Source organism: Strix aluco, chromosome 5 (genome assembly GCF_031877795.1).
Source record: "Strix aluco isolate bStrAlu1 chromosome 5, bStrAlu1.hap1, whole genome shotgun sequence".
NCBI classification, from domain to species: domain Eukaryota; kingdom Metazoa; phylum Chordata; class Aves; order Strigiformes; family Strigidae; genus Strix; species Strix aluco.
In genome coordinates, this window is record NC_133935.1 from 32,773,591 (window position 1) to 32,801,272 (window position 27,682).

The 27,682-nt window shown below is 47.0% G+C and overlaps 1 protein-coding gene across 8 annotated transcripts in view; it reads right to left on the reverse strand.

The window, feature by feature from the left end:
* The window catches only part of TCF20 (transcription factor 20), a 132,576-nt gene that overhangs the window by 58,159 nt on the left and 46,735 nt on the right, over positions 1–27,682 (reverse strand). The window contains exon 1 of one of the 8 annotated variants that reach the window (XM_074826812.1): positions 6,732–6,762. The exons of 6 other annotated variants lie outside the window; for them this stretch is intronic. The gene's annotated coding sequence lies outside the window, so the exon portion shown is untranslated. Of the gene's footprint in view, positions 1–6,337; positions 6,447–6,731; positions 6,763–27,682 lie in introns of those variants that run through there. One more of the 8 variants, XM_074826815.1, reaches the window with a different exon arrangement.

Below are 27,682 nucleotides of genomic sequence, written 5' to 3' on the forward strand. Positions count from 1 at the left end.
AGACCTATCTAAAAGACCATTTTTATGTAGCACAAGGTATGGTCAGGATCAAGAACATCAGAAAATCTGATGAGCTCAACTTTTCATGCAAATATGTTGGAAAGAGGGGAGAAGTGAAACCTCCCCACTTCCACATGCATGATGAGAGATAAGGAAAACTTACAGTGGCAAACCAAAATGTACACCATATGACAGAACACTGTTGACTTCACTCTTTTTTTTCCCCTTGAATGCAAGATGAGAAACAAAAGGAAGAAATTATAACATAGAATCATTTAGATTGGAAAGGATCTTTAAGATCATCGAGTCCAACTGCTAACCTAACACTGCCAAGTCCACCACTAAAACATGTCCCTAAGCGCCACATCTTCTAAAATACTTCCAGGGATGGTGACTCAACAGCTTCCCTGGGCAGCCTGTTCCAATGCTTGACAACCCTTCTGGTGAAGAAATTTTTCCTAATATCTCAACTAAATCTCCCCTGGTGCAACTTGAGGCCATTTCATCCTATCACTTGTTACTTGGGAGAAGAAACTGACACCCACCTCACTACAACCTCCTTTCAGGTAGTTGTAGAGAGCGATAAGGTCTCCCCTGAGCCTCCTTTTCTCCCCCCAGTTCCCTCAGCCGCTCCTCATAAGACACGTGCTCTGGACCCTTCACCAGCTTCGTTGCCCTCCTCTGGACACGCTCGAGTAATTTAATGTCCTTTTTGTAGTGAGGGGCCCAAAACTGAACACAGTAGTTGAGGTGTGGCCTCACCAGTGCCGAGTACAGGGGGACAATCACCTCCCTAGTCCTGCTGGCCACACTATTTCTGATACAAGCCAGGATGCTATTGGCCATCCTGGCCATCTGGGCACACTGCTGGCTCATGTTCAGCCGGCTGCCGACCAACACCCCCAGGTCCCTCTCTGACTGGCAGCTCTCCAGCCACTCCTCCCCAAGCCTGTAGCGCTGCTGGGGGTTGTTGTGACCCAAGTGCAGGACCTGGCACTCAGCCTTGTTGAACCTCATGCAGCTGGCCTCAGCACATCGATCCAGCTGGTCCAGACCCCTCTGTAGAGCCTTCCTACCCTCAAGCAGATCAACACTCCTGCCTTAGTGTCACCTGTAAACTTACTGAGGGTGCGCTCGATCCCCTTGTCCAGATCACTGATAAAGGTATTAAACAGAACTGGCCCCAGTACTGAGCCCTGGGACTCTGTCAACCAGTCTCCTGAACAGGCCACAGTCTACTGTGCAGAAGTCCAAGGTGGCAGTTCTGCTGATCCACCTCCTTACTTCTCCAAGAATCAAAACCTCTATCATTTCACGATCGCTCTGCCCAAGAGGGCCTCCAACCATCACATCACTCACAAGTCCCTCTCTGTTCGCGAACAACAGGCCCAGCAGGGCGCCTTCCCTAGTTGGCTCACTCACCAGCTGTGTCAGGAAGTTATCTTCCACACACTCCAGGAACCTCCTGGACTGCTTCCTCTCTGCTGTATTGTCTTTCCAGCAGACAATATAATGCTGATCATGCAGCACTCACTACTTTTATAAGATAACCATTTATGTTAATTTAGAAAAAAAGAAAATATCACATACAGTGTTCCTACTATTCCAGAACTACTACTCATAGGAAAGACTGTTGGACAAATCAAATCTCATGGAAAGTCAAGTGCATCCAGGCATCTGACCAAAGGTAACAGCAAATTGCAGATACTGAATTGGAAGCTGATTATCAACATTTCATCATGGTGTACAATGGTTTATTCCTTTAAGTTCTGGCAGGTGTGAAAGTATGTATTTTTCTTTCAGCTAATAAGTTTTAGGTATGTTTTTCATAGTTATTAGCAATGTTGTAGATGGACACAAGCCATCTATAGTCAGCTCTGCTAATACCAAGTCTCCAGTTAAAAGCTATTACCAAGACAGAGTTTGCAGCACATATTTTTTACAGGAAAAGTGATATGAACAATACTTCCAATAAACTGTGTTAAAGCTTCTAGCATAGTAGCTCCCCATACAATTTCTAGCTAAGTACTGAGCTCTTATCAGAACTCATCGGAGGGTTCTGTTTATGACTTGCAATTTACTAGCAATTAGATGACTTGAGTTCATACTAGTAAAATACTTCAAAATAAATCATCATATTCCAGCACAGAATACACAATGATTCCATATGCAGTTATTGGTATGAACACAGACATGCTGCATGCTTACAACAAAGAGAGGGGGGGAAAAAAAGTAATTTTCCTAGCTTTTTTGTATTTGTTGCACCACAACACAGGCAAGAAATAATGGGCTTCTCAAATGGAGAACAGATCAAATCTCAAAGGGACTCAAGCCAGGGCTCGCTTTCAGACAAAGAACCTGGTAATGCTTTTTCCATTCCTCCACTATTATCACCAGTTACAAACACGATGGTAAAAAGAAACACAAAGAGCACTGGGAAGAGTATGTGCATATTCACTGTCACCAGGTCAAGCCAACAAGAGGATGCTTGTGCTTTCTTCTACCACTTCTTAACTCTGTTCTTGAGGAACCACTAGACAAGAGGCGGGAAAGCCCAGGAGTTTTACTGCAATGTGAATGCTTTGTTGTGTCCAGGTCAAAACTGGAAGTTTGACTGTTTGTGCTGTTGTTCACAAATGCAGCACAAACAAGTTCAAGAGTTGATAACATTTAATTTTCACATTTTTTTGTCTTCAAAGGCAAATAGGCAGCATATCACAGACTCTAGAACATCCTGAACTGATCTTATCCTCCAACAGGGCTAAACAGAATCCGCTTTTGATTACACATCAGCCTCAACTTTTGAGTCTTTGGGTCTGGCTTCCGCCCCCCACCCAATGAAACGTGCATAGCACTCCCTTAAAATGAAACGTGCATAGCGAAGAAAACCGTATGCTTTTCCAAGTGTCCCAAAACAAGCCAATACATAACTTAGTGGCAAGCAGCAGTGGAAAGGCTTACTGAAGAGATCAAGGAGTGGTATAGCTAGACACTAGTGTGACACAGATTGCATACAGCAATGCTGTACATGGCTTTAAGACAGAATCTTCCACTTTTCCAGTCAGTCAAGACTGAAGTCCAGTCAAGAACTGTAAGGGAGGGGACCCAGGTCAGTGGAATAACAGTACCAACTTTTTTTTTTTTAAATAAGAAAAGTTTGATAGAAACAGAATCGCACATGAGGATCCCACTACTGGAATACAACAGCCTCTCCTGCGTGATTTTAGAGAAATACAAACCTCTGCTTACATTGTGTGTGTGTGTCCTCTATCAGTAGTACTAAACAGTCTTCTACAAAAAAAAATTCAACATATCATATCAACACTATTAGAAGTTGTTAAAAATACTTAAGACTACCTTTATTTTCTATTTTAGAAGTCCAAAAACTAAACCAGAAATTTAAAAAATTTTGAGAGATCTCTCATCAAAAAGTCAAGAAAAAACACCTTTTGCTCTCGGACCAAAGTTTAATTACTTGAATGGGAAGAGTTGGTTGGTCTCAGTCCAGTCTCTACCATCAAATCAGCACGTTAGTTGGCTCTTCAGAAACTGTTGTACATAATCTTTCCTGTCTCGGAGGCCAATCGCAGGATTAAGCAACACAAATTCTCACACAGTCAGTTAAGGTACACATTGAAGCCTGAGAAGCTAGCACTGCCAAAACTGTTTCTAAATCTTTGAAAGGTGTCAGAACTCAGGTTCCAAAAACATTAGTCTAATACCCTTTATAAGTATAAAATATAATTGAACAGGGTATGAAAAAATAAATATATGCTTTAATTAAAAAGCTACACCACCCAAATGGAGATCTGGCATACCCTGTATCAAAATGCAAGATATGCATAAGCCAGCTATAAACTCTTAAATATACTCTTATCTCAAATTATAGGGAAGCCAAGCAAGCAGCATGAAATTATTCAAGTTTATTACATATTATGCCCTTATTCCAGATAGCAACCTGCCAAGTTGGTAGAATAGCAACAGGAATTGTGCCATACAATTCCTATGAAGGGACCCTTCTAAGAGCGGCACTATTGCCATTTTGCTGTGCTTCATGGGTGGTTTAGTTAAACATGACCTAAAAAGGAAGGCAGAAAGGGGGTATGCAATTATTTTCTTTTTAACATTGCACCAAGAGCCCAAAAGGACTTTTTTACACACATTTCCACAACAGGAAGAGGGATGGGGAGAAAAAAACCCAAGACCTACACATTTCTTACTTTTTCCTACAGACTATATAGACACATATCAATCATTGACAGAACCACATTAAGAACATTTTTACTTATACTACTTTAAGTCTTTAAATTTAATCCCAGTATCCTTCAAAATGTAGTAAAGAGCTTAATATTTCCCCAGTTCTTCAGCTGAAGGTTAAGGAAACAACTTCTGGCAATAAAAAGAGGTCTCCTTTACAACTAATAGACAAACAAGTTTTCTGTTTCATGTGAATAACCTTCAGATCTTATTTATGCATTATAGGAATAAATTCAGTCCTTTAATAAAAATTCACCTCAAGCCTTCTTTATGAAGCATTAGTAACTAAGAAAAAAAGGACCAAAAAAAAAATTCCTGACCTCCTGTTAAAGACACAACACCAAGCTGCTCCCAGCACTTTCATATAGGGAACTACACTTAACCTGCCCCAGGCTGTAAAGATATGTTAAAGTATGTATTTCAGCAAAAATGCAGGTGCCATCAATCCCAAAGCCTCTGAAATCTGATTTAGAGATCAAAGCCCAAATTGTGTCAAAACATATACTATGCCACTAGAAAAGATGCTAACAAATTTAAAGCTAAGTAGTCTGAAGAACACCAAACTTGCAAGAAGGTCCAAAAACCTCTCCTAGACAGTAAGTCTGTTAATACAAAGCCCAAGAGCTATCAGCTTGTCTGAGGTCATTCCCCAAACCATAAGAAATAAAAATGTACAGTAGCAAGTCATATTTTTGATATAGAAGGTGTCGTCATACTCCCACTCAGAAGGCACTCATTAGGCTTGCTAATTCAACACAAAAACACAAAAATATGCATTTTACGTACCAGCAATTTGGAGAAATGAGGAAATATTATTCGCCTCTCCTCATAACATTAACAAAGTTTACGGCATAGATGACTAAACTAATAAATACATCTCTCCTTTTTTTAAATAGTAATTCTTTCTGCAGTACGCTAATGCAGCTGCCTTTTTATACATCAACTGAACCTAATGCAGAGACAACAGATGAAAAAATACAGCTTCAAACAAACAAGTCAAGTTAAAGTGAACTAATATAGAGCCCTATTTAAAGATGTAGATTTAAGGAAAAAAACCCAAAACTTTTCAACCAAATGAAAACTGAGAATAATACTAAGTAGTATTTACCACAAACATTTAACCAAATGGACTTAGTTACACTATGCAATACTCATCTATAAACCTCAGAAACCGAAGTTATCTAACAAAAAAGTAGTCTAGAAAATAGGTGAAAAAACATCTCTTCTTGATTTGAGTTCAGCCAATATGCTATAAACCTAACCTAGACATTGCTGCATCTCCATCATCCAGTCATTTCATTGCTCTACAAAGACTGGGTAAAGGTGAGCCAACTGCTACACGCACACCTATTGATCAGGAGGCATGCTAAAAACCAAACACTCCAAAGAATTACCCACGGATGAATGGACAGATGGCAACAAGTGACACAGACATGAATAGCTTTTGAAATGCTAACCTAAACACAGGAAGCTCTGCAAACGATCCTCAATCCCCCTCATAGGTATCTCTATTATTTTTTCTCGTGTTTTCAAAGGAGGATTAAAAAAAAAAAACCTGGAATGGTACAGGAAACAATGCTGCGATTTAATCAAACTCCCTGCTCTTTTATTGAGGTGGGGAATGTTATGGAAAAGACAGTATACAGAAGAAATAAAGGATTCTGATGGTGCCAAATCTACCCAGAGAGACAATCACTTGTTGATTCACATACAAATGTGCTCCTATTTTTCACCTTAGTAACAGAGACCCAGTATCATTAGACAGTTCTGATACACAGGTTAAAACGCTTAGGTTACATAACTTTCTCTTATTCCTTCCTTGAAGGTAAGGAAAAATAACTTCCAACTGCAGTCCTAAACACAACTTCCAGCAAAGCAAGCAGCATTAACAAAAGACAACCTTATCCTCACAGCAGCCCAAACACACTATTTTCTGATTATCTCTGCAAATGAACGCTAGATTAACTCTCCAGAAAGTAAAAAGCACTACGAACCGCAAGCATTTAGAACACAGCCTGTCCATCTACTGCAATTTGTGCACGGGGTACACCCATCTTCTCCGACATTTTCAATCATTTACCCCTTCAACAGAAGCACCGGAACCCCCACATCTCCATAAAAACTTCACAATTCTTGCAAAAGACCATTCTTTCACGACAGGAAAACAGGTGGGCGCCTCACTACGGAGCACGAGGGCCTCCTTAAACACACATAAACATTTTTTCTTTAAAGAAAAAGACGTGGGGGGGGAGAGTTAAACATACTGAGAACTTCCCAAGAGCCCTTTCACAAGTCCTCCTCGTACCCAACACTCGCCCTCCATCCTGCTCACGGATGAGACCCCCACATCGCCTTCCATGCAACCTCCCGCACTGCCGAGGGGGCCTCGGCCTCCCCAGTGCCGGGAGCCCTCCCTCTCCCCAGGCCTCCCCCACACCCCGACACCCCCCGGCCCGAGCGCGGGTGCCCCTTACCTGCGACCCTCCCTCCCCACCCTCCCCCCCGCCGCCTTCCCCGGCGCCCCCCGCCGCCGCGGGAGGTGCGGGCGGGGCGGGGGCGGCTCAGCAGCGCGGGCGGCGGGGCGCCGCTGCAGGCCGGGGCCCGGGCCGGGGGGACCGCGGGGGCCCGGGGGCGTCTCGCTCCATTCTCCCCTCACACACACACAGCGCCACACGCACGCACACACACACACAGGAAATAACACGGGGTCAGCTGACCCCCGGCAGCCAATGGCGGCGGGCGCTGGGGAGCAGCGCGCGCCAGCGGGAACGGCGCGAGGCGGCGGGTCCCGGCCGGGCGGAGGGAGCGGAGAAGGGAGGGGGAGCGGCGCGTGCGCGCGCCTGTGTACATCTCTGTGTCTGAGTGAGCGCGGCAGCGCGCGGGGCGGGGGGAGCGGCGGAGCCACCTCCCCTCCCACCACGCGCCCGCTTAAAGGGGCCGCGCGCCGCCACCCCGGGGAGGGGGCGGTGGGTGCCGCCTCCCCGCCGCGCGGCCGGGGGAGGACGGCGGGTCGTCCCGTCCCGTGGGCTGGGAGCGGGCGCCGCCGCCGCCGCACGTGGGCGAGGCACGACCGGCGCGCGTGTCACCCGCCCGCCCGCCCGCCCCTTCCCCGCGGCGGGCACCGAGACCCCCGCCCGGCGGCCCCTCACGGCGAAGGCGGCGCGGCCGCCACCGGGTGAGGGAGGCGGCGGATCCCGCCGGCGGCCCGGGGCCGGGCGGCGCGGAGGCAGAGCAGAGTGGAGCGCTGGGCCCCCTCCCAAGGAGGGACCGTGGCAGTTTCCATTTCAATCTTCTCATAAATCAATACCCCCACCCCCCCCACCCCAAGTTATTTTAAGAACCGGATTTATGCCGTTTGGCCGCTTCTCGCCGCCCGGCCTCCTCCCGGGTAGGAGGCAGGCGGCGGCGGCCGGGCCGGGCAGCCCCTTCACCAGCCCAGAGCCCTGGAAGCACCTTCCGAGCCGGCGGTCAGGCCGCACGCCGGGACTGCTGGGCGGGCCCCGAACCGGAGGTGCCTTATCGGAGCGGCGGGGAGCTCGGGAAACAACATGGAGGCTGTGGGCGGCCCGGTGCGCGGGGCACCGGCGGTGCGGGGGCTCTGCTCCCCGCCGCAGCGCCCCTTGGGCTACTCGAAACGGTACTCCCAACCCTCCCGAGTCCCCTGTCAGCCTTAAATTTGGGAGCTACGTCTGTCTAATCGTACTCCTGCACTGGCGAAACGATGAAGCTTTTTAAAGAATATTCACTCGGTTTTGGTTTCCATTTCTGAGAGTGAGGGGGCAAGGAGACTGGTGGAGGGGGCAGCTTGAGAGCAAGGATGCAGCGCCTGTCAAATCATCATCTCCTTCATTTAAGCCTACATGCCAGCAAAGGAAGCTCTATATGACACTACAGTTTCCTCCATCTGCCACTCAGAACGTTTCACGTGAAAACGCAGGAGGCTGGCAGCCTGAGAAGCTCTAAGTGCTGGGCAGAGAAAGCTCGAGCATCATTTAAAATTTGCTTTGCCAGGAACTTTACTGAGCAGATATGACAGTTTCAATAACTGCCCTGTTTCCCAAGCTTTGTTCCCCAGATCCTCAGCAAGTCTTATTCTGAGAGAAGGCCCCTGCATATAGCTCATCCCAAAAAGCAACAAACTGCTTAGGACTGTGTTGTAAACACAGCCAGCTGACAACTTCTCTGATGGCTCCCCCACAGGTGACTTGCTCTTTATGAAAAATAAATACAAACCACCACATCTTGTACCATGCATTATCTGTCAAAAATAATTTGGAGACTGGATGAAATTCCATCTAGATAAGACTGCAACGATAGCAATAGTCTGGGGAAAACAACCGGAACAGACAACAATTAACATGTGCTCCTACTATTTGTCTCTCAAGTTAACAAATTGTGGGTGCTGGGGGCTCCCCAGCTGCTGTCCAGGCAACCGTGCAGCAGGAGAGCCCTGGAAGGTCTCACCTGCTCGTCTGCTCCTCTCCGGACTCAACAGGCGACAGCTCCTTTTGGAGGCAAGCCTTCTGCTGTGATCTATGCTTTATCTCCTTCACATGAGATTACTGTGATGTGCTCCACATCAGCTACCTGGGAATTGCTGCTGGAGCACACAGGCACTGCCTTATTGCATGCTCTCGCAGTACAGTATGCCCCTGCTCTCCTCAGCACTTGTTGCCCATTTGCGTGTAGTGTTTAAGGCACGGTGCTTCGCTTATGGGAGGCAGAGGTCATTGCTTCCTTCGCCTGCACAAGAGGCTCCGGCAGCACATTCACCGTGACAAACCGTGAGGTTGCTCTAGTCACAAACAACCTTAATCTTGTTGACTGCCATGGCATGCTAAGAGCTTTGTTAGAGCAGCATTCCCTCTGGGGATCCAGGACTGTGATAAAAGCTGTAATGGGGTGGGGGAACTCGATAAGGTTTTTATAATTTGATTTTCCATTATCTGTTTTCTGATTTTGAAGTGGAACGTCAATTGAGGTCAATCCTTTATGTAGATTTTTAAGGTAGGAGTGCTTAGAGCTCTCTACCTTAAGTTAAACTTACCTTAAGGTAAAACCCTTTCGTGTATACAAATATGGGAGAACACAGCTTATCTATATAAGCTTGGTACATTGAGGTATTTTTTACGTCATGTCCAAAATGAAGTTGCAGCAGAAATAGAAAAAGTTTTGTAAAATGCTCAGAAAGGCACTATAAAACTACAAGGACAGCTAACATTCACAAGTCAAACATTTCTCAAAGGACCAAAAATAAGTGAATTTGCATACTTAAATACCTAGATCTCTACTCTGCTGCACAGCAGCATTTCCCATCTCTGCTAATGACTTATAGGTGTTACAAGGGAAGTACAAGAGGAGTTGCTTTTTAAAATATTTAACAGCTCAAAACTACATGGCTGATTTTAAAGGTTGAAACGAAGTTTTAAAAAAAATCGTGCTATAAATACAGACAAATGCCACACTATCGTCAGCTGTTGCACTACAGTAGGCATCACTGGTAATATACATGGTCATTAAAAGCACAGAATGAAAACAAAGTTACCAAAACTGTATTAGTTAAATATCACATGAGCAGAGATGCCGTATCATTTGCAGCTTTTGAAGTGATGTATCAGGCTTTAACGTACAACCCCACTGAGCTTAATGGAGAATTTAATTCTCTCAGAAACTAATTTTTGGCTGTCTGCAGACTCCAGATGAAAACCCACTATCATTAGTACACCTTGTTCACATCACCGAGTTTTTCTTTGACACTGAGCATTTCACTTTCTTTCCAGAAGAAAGAAATTCAACCTTCTGACTTGGCCATTCAGTGACAACTACTTAACCACCATCACCTACACAAAAAAATTTGTTATCAATAAAGCATTGTTAGGACTAATGAAGAAACTAACCCCATCATGCTACTAGGGCTCTGATCCTGCAAACACACAATCAGGGCGGGAATCTAACATCCATGCAAGCAGTTCTAGTTCAGGGGAAAGTCATCAGTAGTATCTATATGCTCTTAAAGCAACTTATAAGCAAATCACCTTTCGATTTGGAAAATAATAAAAAACCCCAGGGATTTAAGGCCAAAAATGGTTACTTACCAAAATAAACCCTTAAAGGATCAATTTTAAAATCAATGCAACAAACTAACCAGGTTTGCATGTAAATTTCCAGCAAATACATTCCATCATCAAAGAGTAAGTGCTATAAATTGAGCAGATGTGCTACACCACAGTCATAAGATAGATTGAAGTCTCTGCTTTTAGCGCAAGAAAATCAGCTCAGCTGTAACTGTACAGAGCCACTACAGTACTACCACAACAGAAACTTTCCAAATCCTACCTGTTTCCTCCCAGACACCCTCCCTCCACCTCCTAATCAAAGTGCTTCCAAGGATAGAGGCACAATAAAGCAGAAACAGGCAGGAAAATGGTCTCAAGACCTGGCACCCTCCTCTACGATGGATGGGAGGTTCTGGGCAACATAAAGCCCCCTGAGTAGCCCTCAGGGTTAGTGCCATTGCTCCCACCAGTGCTGCTGCCACAGCACACATGCAAGCAATGCTGAGTCTTTTACTGCACGTCAACTCTGCAATGGCAAAAGCAAATGTTTTTTCCCATTATGTCTTAAATGTAAGGCTTACCTTGCACATCCCTTTCCCCTCTCCCACAGATCCTGGAGAAAAAAGGTCCTTCTGACCCCGAGAGGGCTGACAAATGGAGATGGAGAGTCTCCTTCTGTCTTTGAGGTCACCACTTCTGATCTAGCCGTAATTCAGTAATTACTCAGTTTGTGTGGCTCTCTACAAAGCATACATTAGCAGCTGGGAGGGGGGGGAAACGGAAGGATGACACCATTCCTGACCTCAACCACCTCTCATCTCCAGACACCCTCTGAGCTCCCTCTGCCTGGAAGGGGGGAGGACAAGCAAGGGGTGCAGCCTGGGGGATAGAGAACAAATTTGCAGGTAATACGCTGGAAAGACTCCAAGAGCCCCAGTGTTTGTTAGAGGAAAGATGATTTCTGAATGCAGCTGGTGGGGTCCTCTGAGAGATTTCTTCTTCTTTACAAAAGGTTTCATTGCTGATGAGAAGCACTGAACTAGCAGCACCAGGAGGCTGAAGTCTCCACAGAGTCAGGCACGCAGTTTTCTCACAGGCACGGTACCTGTCCCCTCAAAGTATTACCCTTATCCTAATCCTTTCCCCCGTTACACAATTTCATGTCATGCACAGGCTCACCACTGCACTTTTACAGCTTTCATCTAGAGGCACTTAGATGCTATGGGAATGGGCATTAGAGACTAGCTTGAAGATAGGTAATACAAAAGATGACAGCCAGATTGGGCACCTACAGGTCATGCAACTGGGGACTGAAACTTATATTCACGGTGGGACAGCTACATCTTTAAGCAAGTGTAAAGCAAGGGCAGCTAGCTTGTTTCTCTTTCTCCAAGAAAGACATCAGCATGGCTGCATTCATTAACATTTCCTACCTCTCTTCCTATCTAGCCCCAGGATTTCCCATACCTTCCTCCTGTTTCTTTTACGCTTACTTCAGATAAAATGTGCTACATCTGACCCTACACAAGGGAGAAGCAGTATCAGATGTCTCCCAAGGAACTGCAGCAAAGACAGTGAGGGCTCTCCTCTCATTAATTCACCGATATTGAACTTTTCCCCTTACAACAGCCAAAGGATCCGTGTGCTTGCTGGAAAGTATTTTGGACGAATCATGTCTTGGGTGCGTCGCTTGGAAGTGGCTCTCCTCCAGACACAAGAAGTGTCTCCTTAAGCCTAAGTGTTAAGTCCTACAGCCCAATTCCTGCAACAGAGCAACAACTGGATTGAGAGTCTGGAGCATCTCAAAGGAAGGAAAATGATAAAGCAGCTGAAGGTAGTAGCATGAATCATAGCAAGAGAAAAATTAAATCACCTATATGGGAGACAATTCTGCTCCATCTTTTAATACTGCAACACTTCTGTCCTCTCATCTTCCCGTTACAAGGAGCTGATTCATGAAAATAAGATCTTTGTACCTTAAGACCTGCTCAGCTGCTTCTGCTTACTCCTTTTACCTCCTGCCAAAAAGCTGCTTCTGGCAGAATCAGAATTAGTTGCTGTGAAAGTGATTGTGATGCTGCAGACAAAAGAATCTGAGTCCAGTAAAAAAAGCAAGAAACAACAGAAGCTGGACTTTTGAGGAAGAGTGGATTGCATTTCCATGCATATGTCCAAAGTAATAAAGGTGGAAATTAAATTAGAAAGCCACACAAACACGATTCTCTAGCAAGACTGTCTCCAAGAAGGCAGGAAAGGCCATCAATAGATCTTCATTATCTGAATTGCTAAACACATCTAAATAAAAGGAGAAATTCAAATATTAGAAGAACTCATCTTTTTAAATGGCCTTACATAAAACCAACTCTGCCTTGCCTGAACATGTTTTACAGAAAGGAATTTTTTTTTTCTTTTACTTCTGCTGGCCTTTTACAGAGGTTTCATTTGCTGGGTTTTTTTTTTCTGCCTGCAGGGAACTGGGAATTTCCAGGCTTAACAAGCTTAAATCCCCATGACATACAGTCCCAAATTTTAGAGGCAACTAAGATTTTGATTCTTATTTCGCTCCCTGTTGGTTTCCTCCCTGATGCATGCAATAGCTGTTCTGAATCTCAGCTGTTCCAACAGAAGGAAAAAAAAAAAAGGTCCCTGAAGGAACAGCATTAGTTCTTCCAGTCACCTTGCTGCTACCACACTCCAAAATTCAGGCACATGAAACAGCACATGAGAAGGGCTTGCAGCAGCAGGAAGCAAAAGCAGAGGGCATCAGGCTGGACCAAACCAAGAGGTCTTCTGTGTTCATCTGGTAAGAACACTGTATTTATATTGAGTAGTAGTAATCTAAGGGTCCACTGAAGATATACCTTGCATGAAATCTCATTAACTTCTTGTCACAGAAACTGACTTCTGCTTTTTCTGTCATGTATAGTGATGGTCTCTGGTCCTGATTCATCAGAAAGATTGGTTTATTAGAAAAATTTGTAAAGTTCCACCACAGTTTATTTATGTATCACCTATTGCTAACAAAACATGAGGAAAAAAATCTCCTTCAAACACAACCACTTTAATTACTTTATATCGAGTCTCATTCAGTGCTCAAACCCTCTAATTCTGCATTTCAAAAGACACTAGTGTCTCATTTTAGTGCCCTGCATTACTTTAAAGTCACACTCAAATCCAAGTCCAGATAAGGCACACGAGAACACACAGAACTTGACTTTAAACACAACATATTCAACTATTTATGAACACTACCAACACATTTGGAGGTGGGGGAAAGAAGGATATTTTCATTCACGTCACCTAACCCAAATGATGACAATGCCTTAAAAGCTATCAGGTAATAGATATAACCATCCTGGGTTAAGAAAATCAGCATTTAACTTTGTAAAGACTAGACAGACCTATCTTCAGAGAGCCCAAGGCACGCAGTAAAACCCTAAGTAACTTGTTTCTATTTCAGGATTCAAGGGACTCTTCAGTTGCCTACTGAAGTTCAGGTTCAAACTAACCAAACCTCTGCTTATATATTGGGGCTTTCATCATCCCTATTGAAGAGATTATCTTCTGCAGCTGGGAATCCTGCTGGCACTCACATTTGTCCTGAGAGGTGATTAGGAGTGAAGGCCTCCCATTTAACTTTTCTGTAAACATGTTCAGAGTAATTAAACCTAAACAAAATACTGTCCTTCCATCAGGGTTCTGAAAATAAGGGAACATTACCAGTGAGCACAGAAGCAAGAACAGAAGCCTCAGAAAGCACAATTCATGTCAACCTACCAACATAATGAGTCTCCACTGGTTTTAGCAAGTTTTAAAAATAGCCCAAACTCACAAATAAGAAAACAAGCTATCCCAACACAAACACTTTCACGAGGAGAAGCAGCATTCAGGGGGGCTGCAGTCCTCAAGGTGGTCCCCTAATAACCCTGGCTGAACCCAGGTCTAATGAAGAAATGCTGCTTATGTTGGTGGAGAGAAAGCATTTCACCAGGGTGAAATTTCACATTCCCTGGGGTACCTGCCCACAGCTCAGGGATCCCCCCCATTGGGGCCAAGCCCTTCCACAGCAGGGAGTGTGGGGTCAGAGAAGGGATGACATCTCTTCTCTAAAACCAGCAATGCTTCAAACTCTTACAGTGTGATTCATTCCACTGGCTGAAGATGGTGTCAGCTTACTCCTAATATTGATGAAAAAGGGTAGTCACCCTATTTATAATCAGCTAGCATTATCTCATCCTGAGAAACAGTAAGTCAGCAGCTAGCCCTATGTAATAAGTAGGGGGTTTCCCTTAACAGTCCTCTTATTTAGGTTGAAGAAAAGTTGGGGTTTTTTTTAAAAAAAAAAGCAAAAAAAAGCAGTGATGGTTACAAGAAAGGGAATATCGTAACAGAAAGGGGGAGAAAACCAATTAACGCTTTCAGCTCATTCCCCTTCACCACTGCCTGGAAATTCTCCTCTGATATAAGCATTGCCTGCCTAGGGCTTTTTGAGAGACCCTTGCACATCCTCACTGATTACTTCCCCTACTCAGGGAGACAGACTGTCCTTTACCCTAAATGCTTTTATCCTCTTGATGAGGTCTCTTACCCAGCTGGATCCTGCCTCCTTCTCCCACTGCAATCTCTGAGCCTGAGAGAAGACACCTGGGGACCTTCTACTTTGCTTAGGCAAGAGATTTAATCCTTTCATATCCTAGCATGAGGCTGAAGTGATGCATGCCTCCCCCCTCTCCGAACACCTATGGTTACAGTCCTGGGCAATGGATGTCCCCAGCTGAAGAGAAATCAAAGAAAAGGGGTTTCTCCACTGTTTTCTGCTCTTTCAGGAGTCATTTAAAAGCAGGTGTAGATAAAGAACTGAGTAAAACCCCATAGGGGACAATCCTGCCGTACCCAGACAAGATGATGAGGCTTAAAATCTGTTCCGTATCTAATCTTAGCTAAATCACATCCCCAGTGTCCTCTGCCCTGTTTCACAGGGTGCCTTTTGCTCATCATCACCCACCTCCCAGGCTCACACGCAGTGTCCAGTCCCACCTGGTCACCCCCACTTCTTCCTTTCCTGGGGCCAGAGGTCCACAGGAGGACCCCTCAATGGGTCTTTGACTTAATCCTTCAAGAAGGCTGTGAGGCGATTCCAGGCTTCACTTCCCAGCCAAGCCCAGGTCCTGACTCAGACAAGCCAACAGACAGCACTCAGCACAATCAATGATTTTTATCTTTAAAGTGCTTTACAAACTAACAAATCCTTACTTCCCCTCTGAGAGAAGAAAGAAGGGGAAAAAAAATCCCCAAACATCACCACTGTGATGGAGCAGAGATGCAAATAACTCTGAAAGTCCTTTGATGTTGGAGCAGGGGCAGAGGAGAGGACTCCTGCTGAGAGCAGTGCTTTGGGTTTGGGCTTTTTTGTGGTGTTTTTGGCTTTTACACTGAAGACCTGGATTTGAATCCTGTTTCAGATCACTACAGACAGTACAGTAGGACAGAGTCTCTCAAGCCGTGGCCAGCAGGTCCTTTCCCTGAGGGCCGTGGAGCTGGGGGTCTGTGAAGCAGGCGGTGGCAGTATATGGGTGTCATCCAAGAATTCACTTGCCTGTTCAGACTGCAAAAGTGCTGCACAATTAATTATACATCTGTGCTACAAAAGATCAGCTCTATAACTGCAGGGGGTGCTATTCATCAGCCTTGAAATGCATTGGCAGAGGACAGCCAGGGTCCAGTAGTTGAAATAAAGAAATAAATAACTACAAAAGCAGGATGCGCTCTGGGTCGTTAAGAGTGAAGTGCAGTGGCGGGACCCAAGTGACCCTGGAAAGGAGAGGAGCCTGGCACTGCAGCCGGTCGGGATGTGGTGCTTTGCCCAGGAGCTTCGCCAACCGGAGCAGCAGAGAAGCTGCCGGTCATCAGGGTGAGGTGCGTAGGCAGAGCGGTGGCAGCAAGGAGCCTGCCTGACACCTGCATGCCCTTTTCCTTCCTGAGACCTCCCCTTTCGAGGAGGCACAAAAACATCACGTTCCCAGCAGCGAGAGCCCAGTCTGAAGTGGCTTCACCATAGGGGCAAATTCAGAAGGAGCCCCTTACCCTCATCCCTTCCTTTTGAAGTCCCCCTTTCCTGGAGCAGGCGTTTAGCAAGTACAAATACACCACAACGTTAGGCATCCTTCCACTGTCACTCTCCACTATCCTTCCTCCTCCAGACACACACACTAACACAAAATGACGGCTTCCTCAACAGACTGAATGAGCAAAGCCCTCGCGCTGATCCTTAATTGTCTGTGCTTTACTCTCTCGCTTCAGTCATATTATATCACAAAACTCAAAGCAGCCCACCCACTGCCCCTGTCTTTGTCCAAAATCTCAAGTGAACGGCAAATTGGACACAGGAAAAAAAAAATGCTGAAGAAGAAGGGAGGGGCAAGCTAACCCCCCCTTTTCCTCCTCCCCCTTTTTTTTTTCTTCTTCCCTTTTTTTTTTTTTGAGGTTGCTCTTTGCTGGTGCACCCACATTGCTATTGTGCGGTTGTCAGTTAAAAAAAAAAAACAACAACAACCAAAACCCAAAAAAGATGGAGATATTAAAGAAATCATATCTCACAGCCCTTGAGAATATGACCCTGAGGCCCTGCCCTTCTCCCTCCTGATGTACCCACGCATCACGGTGAAATGGCAGGCCCCCACCCCATCCACCCCCATGCTACTCTGAACCTGCAGAGCGATAAAAAAAATAGAAAACACATCCAAAACCAAAACAAAATAAAAAAACAAGACCAATGTCAACGAGAGATATAGGGGGAGGAAGGGGGGGAAAAATCCCCCCTCTCCCTTCACGCACATGCATAAACCCCATAACCCATTTATGTCGGTCTCGGAGCAGGAGCCAGACTGCAGCGAGCAGCCAACAGCTGGGGCCTTTGAAAAGGGACAAGGCGAGCGGCTCCCCGTGTCCGGCCACACCGGGCTCCGGCTGCCCCCGTCACCACGCCATCCAGACACCCCCCTCCGGCTCTCGCCACCCACCCACCCACCCGCCTCCCCACGCGCCCCCACCCGCGGGCACCCCGCGCGGGCACGGCGGCGTCACTTGGGCGGGTGACACGCACAGGGCGCCGCAGACACACGGCCGCCACCGCCACCGCGCGCGTGGTCGGCGAGAGCTGGCCTCTGCAGGGCAATTTTCCACTCTCAACTTTCAGGGAGAGGAAGAGAGAGATAAAGCCCATTTACTGTACCTTTCTGGCATCTTTCTCAGCTTTCCCTGCTGCTTCTCCCCACCCCCTTCCGATTTATCTCAGCTACTGGTTTTATAAACCGAGAGGGTGGGGGGGGGGGGGGGGGGGGGGAAGGGAAGAGGAGGGGGTTTTTTTCTCTTCTCTCAGCCCCGTCTGCACCTTCTGCCTGAGCCCGCCGGTGAAGTCACAAGGCTGAGTCTCTGACATCACACAGAGCCCACAAACGCTGGATTGTGACTTCACTGCAGGGTAGAACAGGGAGGAATAGGAGAGGGGAGGGGAAAAGGCTCTTATTCAAACACATATCTGCAGTAGTAACAAAGGGAACTCAGGAAATGGCTGGCCAAGAAAAATGGCTTTTTTTTTTTTTTTGTATAAAACATACTCTCTTTTCTTGTTTTTTTGTGTTTTTTTTTTTTCTCAAATAAAGTTTGTGACCACGATGGAAATACCTTTTAAAAGCGGTCTGGGCAGGACAGCCAGCCAGCACCAGCCCAGGCGCCATCCTCCAGTGCAGCACAGGCTCCCACAGCCCTTTTGGGACACAGCTGCTTGCCGTGGCCGCGCTGGACCCACCAGGGCTGGAGCAGGACAAGGTGCTGGGGTGAAAATCGAGGGGCGCCAGCAGCCACGGGAGAAGCTCTTTGGGGGTTGGTGGAGGGGGACTGAGGGGAAAGGACGGAAAGGACCAAAACAGGTGGATGCTGCAGGTCACGCCTGGGGTGCGCTGTGAAGGCAGGCGCCGAGAGCCACTGGGCGAGCAGGGCCGTGCAGTGCGACCGAAGCTCCGCAGCAGAGGGCTGGGAGCTGAGGTAATGCTAATCAGTGTGCACACTTGGGGTTTTTTTCCTCACTTGAGGATCTGAAACCACTTTTAAACTATAGTTGGAGTAAAAGAGGTATTAAAGGTCAGGGAGGCCTAAGCAAGGCCACAGGGTTAAAGATTGAGGTTTTCAGTTTTCTAGTTTTAGGTTTTAGGTGCCCTGGAGAGGGGCTGGGAGGTTGGGGTAGGTGAAGGAAAGGCCAGGAGGCTTTGATGTACTCCCAGTACAAGGCAATGCTTGGATGTTGCTCTGGGAGCAAAAGCTGATGATACAGACTTCTGTGGTCATTTCTGAAATAAACCCTAAAAGAAAAAGAAGGGTTATTAAGTAGCTATTGGCTTAATGTGACCTGCAAAGTTGTAAGGTTTGGGGTTTTTTTGTTTATTCAGCTGGAAGATTTTTTTTAACATCAATTTCTCAAAATTTAATGCAACCTCAAATATGTTGGTAAATAAGCCCCCCTCCCCCCACCCCAAATTCGTTATTTGTGTTTAAAATGGAATATTTTTTTTCTCCTTTTGAAGCAAGGCTGCTCAAACACTTGCACCATGCTAATTGTGCCTGAAGGCCAGGAATTCAGAGGGATAAGCCAAGGGCACAGCCACAGCCAAGTGAAATTTAAAAAAAAAAAAAAATTAAACAGTGCTAATTGCAGACAACATTATATTTATGAAGTTATTTGAACTGCAGAGCCAAAGGGGAGACAGCTTGTGCTCCTCAACAGTGTGTCCATTCCTCTCTGAAGCCTCTATCCCTGCCCTCGCTGAGACCTGCAAAGCATTCCCCATCGCTGCACCGACCTGGAAGGGAGGAGAAAACAGCACTGCCATCGCAGCCTGCCCTTCCCACAGCCTGCCAGTGCAGCAGGAGGGAAATCTGTACGTGGAGCGAGCGAGAAGCAAGGAGGAGACGATCCAGATCCCTGCCATGAACCGGCTGGCAAGTACATTCCCGGCTTGCCACTGCCGGCCAGCGGAAGCACCCCGGGAGTGCCTGAGGTGCCCTGCAGGGCTAGCGGCACGAGCGGCAGCACTGGAAGACCAGCAGTGGGCAGGGGCGAGAGGTGCTTGTCAGAAACTTTTGTACCCCAGTGACTATACATGCTTCCAGCATAAAACCCAGGCAGCCAGAAGATGCTTTTCCAGGTGGGAGCTCCTCCACAGCTGAAGGCTCCGTTCTCACACGACTCTGAATCCCAGTGCCTTGGGACATTGCCCCAGCCCTGGGCACAGCCACAGCCCCTGTCGTTTTACGGCTTCTCTGTGCCAGTACAGCAATAAACCAGGCTGCAATGGAAGGAATAAACTCTCCTGCCTCCGTTTGTGAGAGGGAGGTATGAACTGCATGCAGGGAGGTCCCCATTTAAGCTCATATCCTTCAGCAAGTCTTGCTCCTTGTTTGGCTACAACTTTGCTACCATTTTTATACTGACTGAATCTCCTTTCATCTTTTGTATTATTTTTTTTTTCCACCCTGCTGACTGTATGAGAGAAACCTCCATGTTTATCCCACTCCTCCTCTCTTGGGGAATCTCTCTCAACCTGCCCGTGGCAGGGAAGCAACATGGCTGCCAGCGCACCAGGATGCCAACAAGGCGAGGAGGTGAAGGCGGGAGAGAGGGAGGCACGGGAGTTTTTTGGGAAGCGGAATAAAGAAGTGGGGAAGAGGAAGGAATCTAACACACGCACACCGACTAGCACGGGCTTGCTCCAACTTGGCCCACAACACAATTACCTGACTTGGAGGCTGTCCAAGGCTCCCAGGCTAAGTCCCTCTGCACTTGTGCAAAGTGCTGTCAGAGCTGCTGGGACCAACAGTCAGGGCTTTGGTAGTGCGTCTCATCCAAAAAGGAGAAAGAAAAAAAAAAAAGAGGGCAGGGACTGAATGGGCTTATTTTCACACAACTGCGATTGTTTTGTTGATGCGGAAAGGTAATTAAAAAAAGTTCTGATTTCAAACGTGCCACAGAATTCCCAGAGCCCGGAGGCTGCTGCTTAGAGGCAGATTAATCACACTGAATTCTCCATCTAGATATTGCATGCACTCCAAACTCCCACCGCTAATAGCTCTAATATTCTCCTCAGCGTGTGCATGCTGCTGGTGTTATGTTCCAGGAATATTAATTCCCCAACTCAAGCTCCTTTCGCTTGCGCATGTACCCTAAAGGCTTGCTGCCGGGCACTGGGAGATTATGGAAAAGAGAAAACAGGGCTAGAGGAGAACTGGGGTGCAAAGGTACTGGCTGGAACTCCTCAAGGAAAGTCATTAATGTTCTTTGGATAAGCAAGCCGTCCAAATAAAATCTACCTGAAGGCCAAGTTCTTTAAACAAAGACAGCCAACCACACATGCACAAGATGGTTGAAATTAAAATGAGCTCCCAATGCTGTCTTTGTGTTACCCGCTTCTACTACCCTGAGACTTGCCCAAAATTTCAGTCCTATTAATTGTGAGCTCTGAACTTGGGGTTTCGCTTGTATTTTCTGCTGGTGTCTTCTCTCAGTTCCCTTTACCCTCAAGCAAGGCTGTACACATCTGAACTCTTGCTGCCACACGCTAGTAGCAGTGAAAATATAGCAGCCTGTAGTGCAAGCATCCAAAGAGCAGGTAGCACTTTACATGGCAAGCCCCTTCTACCCCTAGCAAAACTGACAGGCCAAGTAGGTTCACAGTCCAGCTCAAGGTCTCACTGCATGTTGGGGACCAGAAGGTGCATCCCTGGGATCCTCGTTCCACACAGAAAACAGAAAAGGGGAAGATGAAGGCAGGAGAGAAACGTGTAATTTTTCTTTGAATTCAAATAACTGCCATTCCTAGTAAGCAGTTCAGTGTGTGTGTGATCTATATATATGGCCAAAAGGCTGGCTGCTAAGCTTTAAAACCAATGCACACTTGAAAAATACCATTTAAGATGCCTATGATGTAATTTTCAAAGCTGCTAAATGCCCAAAGCTCCTAGTGCTGTTCTGCGAAGACTGCAGGCAGTCACCAGGTTAAAACACAGTTCCTTGAAACGGGCCACACCAGGACTCTGGAAACCACCACACAGAAAACACCTCAAAACGGATGGCACTGGTCATGCTTCCATTTACTAGGATTACTTGCATGACAAGAATCTGTCATGGGCATGATTTTCTTTGTCAACCAGTCAAAATATGTATTTCTGTGTAATACAAATCAGCATGTCTATGTCAGTGCTGGAAAATAAAAAGCAGTTTGCCCCTTTTGTTGCAGGTGTTTCTGATAAGCGCACCAGTACAGTACCTGAGCCATAGGTTAATTTGGATGTATAGACTAGCCCATCAGCTGTTTTCACAGCTCAGAACACCTTACCTAGTCTGAATGAAAACCTGTAACACCACAGGTGCACGGGTGTAGGTGGTGGCCCTCTCCACAATCACAGCAGGTCAAAGAGAAAAGGCAATATTTTTATGGCTAAATACTTCACAGGGGGCTGTTGGTGGTGGGAGCGAGACACGTTAGAACAGAGACATTTTTGAAGCTTCCTCTCTTTGCTATATATCATGTGGGTCTACAATCACACATGTGCCTTGAACTCTCAGATGATTCCTTAAACTTGGCTCCTGCTGCAGGGAGGGGGAGGACAGCACTCCAACCCAGGCACTGCCTGCGTAAGGCCCTTGGGGCTTAACTCTGCTGTAGTGAAGGGGAGAGGCATGGGCTTCCTTCGCTGTGATAAACAGAGGCATCGCTCTGTGTAGCTTAGGTGCAAATCTGTGATCCTCTTTCTCTCTTTGTACACAAAGAATGAAGCTGATAGCGAAGCTGACATCTAAATCCTCACTATTGCACATCTGAGATAACCCCAGTTGTTTTTGTTTTTCAAACTCAAACATATGAGAAGGGAGAAAGAAGGATTTCAACCCTTGCCAAACCCTGTCGCCAGCCCCATGAGTTACAGATCTGTGAACTCTTACATGGGATGAGGGCTCTTTGCTTTTATCTCCCTGTGCAGCGCATGTCCCCAGCCCTTTGCAAACAGATGTTTTGCCCTGCAAAAGGGAAAAAGAGGGAAAAAAAGAGAGAGCGCAAGCAGGGGGGAGAGAGAGAGCATGAGCAAGAATGCTGTCTGCAGATGTCAATCAGGACTTCAGTCTAGGTCTAACCTGCCAGTCCTGCAAAAAGAGGATACATGAATTTTCTAGTTGGATAGTCAGTATCATCAAACAAGAAAATTGTGAGGTTTAGATTCCAATGCAGTCTCACGTTCAGTAAAAAGGCCTTGCTACATGGAGATGATGTGGGACTGAGGAGCCTATTCCTAGCACCTTAAAAATTAAAATTTCACTACAGATATCCTAAAGAAATGGTCAAAAATAGTACAGCATTTCAAACCGTTTTTGTAGAGCATGGTAATATTGGCAAGGGGGAAGTGATTGTAGGTAGAATACTGTCAGGTTCAGGGAAAGCTTTCTCTGCATTTTAAAAAAAATATATGAAGGAAAATATTCTTGGGAATGAAAAGTCTAATGATTACATGTATATAGAGTGTCATCTCTATCTTGGCGTTTAGCAGAAATCAACTCCCCCACGCCAACACCCTCCCCTCCAGCCACCCACCCTGATATTCTTCTTCACCACTTCCCACCCATTAACCCAGTACCTGCAGTGCAGTGTTCAAGTGGGACTGGCGGAGCTGCTGCCGCTGTCATCTCCTCGGAGCTGGCAGTCACCTGCCAATCTCGCCCCCACTTCCTCCTCCCTCCTGCTCCCCCCCACCCCTCGTCAGTGCAGCTTTCCCTGGGGATAGATCACTCTCCCCCCCCTCCAGCAGCCTGACAAATAACTACTGTTAACTCAATAATATCCCCCTCCAAGGTTTTTTAATTACCAGCCGTCCTCAGGGCGTGAGACTCACACGTACAGAGAGAAACGGACCAGAGAGGGAGGCTAGCAACAGGGGGTCGGAGAGTTTGGGCTGATGCGGGCTCCTTGTCCTCCATCCACATGGCAGGGCTGGCACAGGCAACCTGCAAACCCCCACGGGATGCTGCCGCCTCGGCAGAGGGCACAGGCACACCAGCAGGTGCAGGGTGGGTAAAGTGCCGTTGTATTTGGGGAGGGGGGAATTTGGTCCTGCAAGGGCTGATGCGGAAAGCTGCTCCTGCAGGACAAGGGGAGGCTCTGCTACACCAGCCGAGGAACCACCATACAGGACAGCGTTTGTTTATACGGCATTTTAAATGGGAACCAGAAAAAAGTGGGGGAGGGGAGAGGGAAAAAAATCAGGTGCATTTCTGTTTATACATCTTTACCAAATACATCTTTTCACATATGCAAAGGCCTTTTTTTTTTTTTTTTTTTACTTTGCAAGACAATAGTCATATTTTGCCCTTTTTTCCCTGAAAATTCATGGGTCTGTGGCCTGAGAGGCTTTTTCTTAGCCTTGTATTAAATGGACACGGCTTACTGAACTTTCAAACAAGCTCTCCACCTAGTATTTGTTTGTTCACACCCATTTACACTCCCTTGATTTTCAGCAGGTTTGAATAAGGCTTATTTTTTTAAATAATCAGTTAATGAAGTTTTATCTGAATAGTCATAAGCCTATTAGTGCTCAAGTTGTCCATTGAATCCCCCCTCCCCCCCAGAGGTTAAACAAGACCAGAAATCCTTTTGTACTCAAAATAACACACTGGGAAGAAAAGAAGCAAGGAAGGATAAAAAAGCCCAAGCCCCACATTTGGTCCTTTTTAAATCATAAAGAAACACTGGAAAAGGGGCATAAATGCAAGGCTTTTTTTTTTTTTTTCCCCCTCTTCTCCTCCTCTCCCGCCTTTGTAGGTCACCTTTACTATGAAGACATTGATGCTTTAAGTCTTCATTTGCTTAAATCATGAGTGTAAGTTCAACACCCCAATCAGACAACTGACGCACCCCAGGTGGGTAATGAAGGGGAAGGGGCATCCATCCCAGCATCCCAGCACAGGGGATGGAGGCACCCTGCACAGGGCGAGGACTAGGTCCTCTGATGCAGGAGTGGGCAGGGGGGGCTTTCACTGGGAAGGGGCAGGCGCTTTCGGAGGAGGACAAGTTTGAGAGCATGGCGCCAAACACACTGGGCTTGGGTAGAAGGGTGGCAGGCAGACATGTTGTGCTGAGGGATGGCCTGACCCTGGCCTCCACACCCCGGGAAGGGCTGAGGGCAGCAGTTGAGGGGGAGAGTGTGGCGGCGGGGGCCTAGGAGCCCTTTGGCAGACACCTCTCCACCCCGGGGGAGCATCCTGGCAGGAGAGAGAGCCCCCGCTCCCCTGAAATAAACAGCAGCCTTCCCAATGCTTCATTAAACTAACACAGCTTCCCGCCATTGCCCCGGCAACCGACACAGGCCTCCTGTTTGCCAGCTGGGGGAATTAAAGACAGCCTGGCAGCCAGCCCCCGGCTCCTCCGAAAGCTCCCCTTACACTGTCAGAAAGCATCCCCAGGCAGGGGATGGGGCCAGGCGATCCCCAGGGTGACACCTGAGGCGGAAGGGGGTGTGTGTGTGTGTGTGTCGGGTCCTGCCCACCCCCACTCTGGCAAGCTGCGGTCCCCAGGAAGCCAGGGACCCCACCACTGCCACCATTGTTGGTGCTGGAGTGCAACACAAAGCTGGAAGGCTTGCCAAAATGATCTCTGGACTGGAAAATGGCTAAATAACCCTCTGGATCATCCAATAGCACAAAGGTGGACGCTACTCCCCATCACAGCATCACCTCTGTCCAAACGTGATCAATAGTTCACATTAATTAGCAACATACTCCTCTCTGCCAATGAGCAATGAGCAAATTACGTCCTCTTGTCCCTGGTTTTCTTCCTTTCTCTTAAATCATGTACGCCGCAAGGTAAGCCTTATAGCGAGCCCCCACTCCCATTCACCCCCTTGGTGGACGTGGGAGAGGCAACAGAGGACCTTTGCTGCTCACCCTTAGAGGAAGAGCTCCAAATTAAAACATCGATGCTGTGTGAGCCTCGAGCACACGGATGCCCTCCTGCCCCTCCAGCTGCTCTTGGCCCCTCCATTCAAAATGGGTAGACCGTCCCCTCAGGCAAGGCACAGACGTCCCTCCACATGGCCTCAGTGGAGGAGCTCATCATGCTGCCCAAATCCCAAAATTAGATCCTCTGGGCTGATGCGAGTGCCCTGTGCCAGCTGCTTCCAGCACCTTCCTCCCGCCACCACCACGACAAAGAAGGCTCGCCAAATTGGTGAGGAGAGGAAAACACCTCACTTCACAACAGCGACGAATAAAGGAACACTATTCACTCGCTCGGGCATCCACATCTGTTTTGTCCTGTTTTCCATGACTACTGGCTGTGAGCAGAGGTCTCACAGGGAGGAGCATTAAGTATTTATTCCAGCTCTTGGTTTTGTCAGCTTCAGATGCCACCAACATGTTTCGATTCTGCTTGGAAAACTACATTGCTTTTTTTTTAATTCAGGGATCCCAAAACAACCCTGCAGAGGTACCTCTAACCTCATCAGCAGTACGCTAGCCTTCCATAGCTCTGCAGCACAGATTTCACAACAAACTTAACTCTGTCCGGAGAGACTCACTCCAGTCCTGCCTCTAAACAATCTGTATGCCCTACTCCTCTCTTATTTTGTGATAATATTTAGTTTTGTGAAATACTAATTAGCTACAGTTATCAGAATTAAGGAAAAAAAAAAAAAAGAAATTAGTACATTCCAGATTCTGGCCACTACTCTGCATTGCACAAGGAAGTGGCACATAGAAAATGTGGAGCTGTTTATAAGCATTAAATAACTCTCTAGCTATTTTGCAGGGACAAATGCAGCACATCCAAGCAACCCTACAAAAATTAGCCCAGAGATCCCACCTCAGTGACACAAGACAGCACTGTAGTTAAGGATGTCTGAGCAGGTCTTGAGCAGAGAGAAATAAGGGGCAGGAAAATATAGTCGAACACCTTCCTTCAGTTCAAAGATCCCAAAAAGAACTGTTACAGACCGTGAAAGAGGAGTCTTTGAGGTTAAGGGGAATAAGTATGACCACTTTGACATCATCCACGGTAAATTACGCTGACAGTGGGAAGAATATTGCCTTAGCTTTGATGGGGGATGCAGAGAAAAGGGGATGCTTTCAGCTACTTGCAGGAGAAACTGCAAGGGGAAATTGCAAGGGGAAGATGTGCATGCAGACCACTGCAGGTAATGGCCATTAGACTGGGAAGCCTGGTTAAAAGTTGCAGGCCTGCCAGCGGTCCTGGTTTAACCACGTGTCTCCTACTTTGGAAGTTTCTGATATTCTCATCTTCTGGTTCTCTCCCTGTGCAGGACTCTGACCACTCAAAAAAATCGCACATAAAAAAAAAAAAAAAGCAGATTTCTAGTTCTTAAGCTTTTCTTCAAAGCAGTAAGAAGTCGAATCCTGAAGACTTAAAACCAAACTCCTTCCCCCAAACAGAAACCTATTCATGTTTAAATCTCTTTTTTTTCAGGTAGTGCCAGGGTGTGGAGGGAGAGGAGCCTGACAAGTCCTGAGGCAAAGGGACACCTGCACCAGTCTGGACTGCTCTGTGCCCTGTCCCCACCTCTCCAACTGGGAAGCATTTGCAGCCTGCTGTTGCCAAACCCACTTTTATTTTTTCCATGCTCCTTGCTAATTAAACCTTCAATCAGGTCTGCCTCTCCTCCCACCTGGACTAGCGCAACTCCCTGCTTTCACGTTTTTTTCATTCTTCCCCAGACCCAGGAGATTTAAGTTTCTTGAGTTACAAATCCCAGAGGATGAGGTGGGTACAGAGCTGTCTCAGCTCAGGCGAAACACGGTCCCCCTCTGCCTGCCCTCCTCCAGGGCTGGATTTCAGAGCAGAAGAGATTGCTGTCAGCAAGCCAAAGGCGCACAAGGGTAGGCGAGGTGCTGGTCTCTGTGTGCGCACCTCATCCTCCTTCCTCGCTACTGCCATACATGATTAATCATCCCTGAGACACGCCTGCTGCTTCCCTCTGGCTCTCCAACAACCACAACAGTGGCGGCAGCAGCAGTTGAGAGCAGAGAGACCTCCTCAGGTTCCCGGCCCCGGCCCAGCGAGCATCTCCCAGCGGGGACCTCTGATCCTCACACACATCTCTCTCTTGCACGCGCCCGTCTGCCTCCCGGCCTCCAATTAACTGCTCCCCTCCCCCCATTTTCAAATTCGGCTCGTCTCCCACCCCTCCCCCACCCCCCGTCCATCTGTGTCTAATTGCATTTCATCTGTAGTCATTCTCTGGAAAACTCACCGGGAAGGTGTCCAGGAGACTAGCACAAGCTTAAACACGCGCTTGACACGGGGAGCCAGGGGGAGGCC